The sequence below is a fragment of the Mus caroli genome, chromosome 1, assembly GCF_900094665.2.
Source record: "Mus caroli chromosome 1, CAROLI_EIJ_v1.1, whole genome shotgun sequence".
NCBI lineage: Eukaryota > Metazoa > Chordata > Mammalia > Rodentia > Muridae > Mus > Mus caroli.
In genome coordinates, this window is record NC_034570.1 from 171,720,738 (window position 1) to 171,723,439 (window position 2,702).

Below are 2,702 nucleotides of genomic sequence, written 5' to 3' on the forward strand. Positions count from 1 at the left end.
TCTACCCCACCTCACCAGCTCTCCAGAAGTCTCCACAGACTGGCCGGCCCTTCCTGTGACACTCTAGAATGTTCCTCTCTTTTCCAGAGTGCAGCATCCCAGGAAAACTTCACAAAGTACTTGCCACACTCAGGGCTCTGTGTCACAGGCATCCATACTCATGGAGCATAGGAAACACGTTTTATACACTTTGTATCTGTGCCCATTAAGTTCACCAGTGATCTTGCTGCCTATGAAATGGTGTCCTCCAGAAAGCCGGGTTCTATCCCCTTGAGCTTCCTCCAGTGTGGATAAAGCCTACACAGAGAAATCCTGTCTGAAGGGAAAGAAGGAAAAAGACAAAAAGCAATGGAGCTCTCCTGCAGGGAAATTCTTCCCCCAGCCTAGTGGATGTGGAAACCCTATACCTCAGGTGTCTCTTGCTGACTGCCGCTGGTCCTGCTGGCGTTTTCTTCAACTGTGCTAAATGGCCTTTGCTTTTTTTTTGTTTTGTACCCTCTTTATGTAGAGCCTCTCAGTAGGCCTTGAACTCACAATGATCTGCTTGCCTGCTGGCATTAAAACCATGCACCAGTCGGCATGCCCGACTGGTGCATGGTGGTGCACATCTTTAGTCCCAGCACTCGAGAGGCAGAGGCAGGCGGATTTCTGAGCTCGAGGCTAGCCTGGTCTACAGAGTGAGTTCCAGGACAGCCAGGGCTATACAGAGAAACCCTGTCTCAAAAAAAAAAAAAAAAAAAAAAAATGCACCACTACTAGGCTGCTATTGATCTTCTCTTCACTCCACCTTGGTCTTGCCCTCTACGTCATCATCATTTCTCTTAATCCAAGTGTGGTTTTTGTTTTTGTTTTTTTGTTTTTTGTTTGGTTTTGGTTTTGATTTTTCGAGACAGGGTTTCTCTGTATAGCCCTGGCTGTCCTGGAACTCACTCTGTAGACCAGGCTGGCCTCCAACTCAGAAATCCGCCTGCCACTGCCTCTCGAAAACGGCGTGCGCCACCACCGCCCGGCTACAGTAGGTTTAAAAAGAAACACTTAAGCCAGGCAGTGGTGGCGCTGGCCTTTAAGCCCAGCACTTGGGAGGCAGAGGCTTCGAGGCCAGCCTGGTCTACAGAGTGAGTTCCAGGACAGACGGGGCTATACAGAGAAACCTTGTCTCAAAAAACCAAAAATGAAAAATAAAAAAATAAACCTACTGTATATCTCAAGAGGAGGTCAAGTCCTGATTCGGAATACCCAGTTTGTGTCAGCAGTGTATGACCCTGCTCCTCCTCCCAAAGACAGTCTCCACCCACCCATCCACCACGTGTGGAGGGAAAAGAACAAAGGCTTGGGTGGGCGGGTCAAGCACATCCACACAGGGCCGCCATTAGTGAAGCCCTGGCTCCACCCACAGCGTGACTGAATAGTTCAACAAATGGCTACCAGGTTATGCCTTCACTTCTGAACGAAGACCATTGAGATCTATCTCCCATGATTTTTACAACCCCACCACTAAACTACACCCACTGGGAGCCGCGGGCTGGGGGTGGGGGGGGGAGCATCGCAGCAGGAGTCGGGGTGGGGCTGGTGTCTGGTGAAGCCCTCTGGGTGTCATTTGCATTCCTTATCTCAGTGAGTCGATACCATCTCCTTTCCTAGAGTAGAGAAAGTGAGATTCAGGGACTATAATAAAACTGACCCAGGATCACATTGAGCACATAAATACTGGGATAGAAACTGACTTGGGATCCGAGAAAGCAAAGGACCCAAAACTTCCCCTTTATCCAGCCTGGGCTCAGCTGGCTCTTAACCATTGCCAAGCATCACATCTAGTACAAGGTGCCTCTGTTGGGCTGGGTGGGTGATCCCAGGTCACGAGAAAATAGCTGTGAACACCTATCCATATTTGGGACCAGCAGACTCATCGCTGCTCCCCTCAGGGAAACTGCATTGACTTCACCTGGCCTCTCACCCTTGGGTCCCTTCCTCCCTGACTCTGACCACAGTTCCTTTCAATTCCCTATTGTGGATCCTGGAGAACCACACATGTGTCTTCCCTTCCAGGCACTGTCACAGAATACCTACCTTAAGCACAAGATCACTGTGATCTTCCTACTATTTCTAATACAATACTCAGTGTGATTAAATCTATTTTAAAATGTTTGAGGGTGATGATAAAATATTTTAAGATGAATATTTAAAGTCATAGTTGCATAATGAGACTTCATTCATTTCTCTTCATTAACTTGAGCAAGATCATCCATTAACTGATAGTTAAACTGTATCAAGAGTGAATTCCTAAAAAAGAAACAAGAAAAAAAATTCTTGCCAGGGTGGGTGGTGAAGAATGCCTTTAGTCCTAGCACAGGCAGGTGTGTGAGTTTGAGGCTATTCTGGTCTATTGAGAGAATTTCAAGATAGCCAGGGCTACACAGAGAAACCCTGTCTTGGAAAGAAGAAGGGAAGGAAGGATGGAAGGGAGGAAGGAAGGAAGGAAGGAAGGAAGGAAGGAAGGAAGGAAGGAAGGAACAAAATGAAACTGAATGAATAACTGTCTTTAAAAAAACGTATTGGGAAGCTGGGTGGCGGTGGCGCACGCCTTTAATCCCAGCACTTGGGAAGCAGAGGCAGGTGGATTTCTGAGTTCGAGGCCAGCCTGGTCTACAAAGTGAGTTCCAGGACAGCCAGGGCTACACAGAGAAACCCTGTCTCGAAAAACC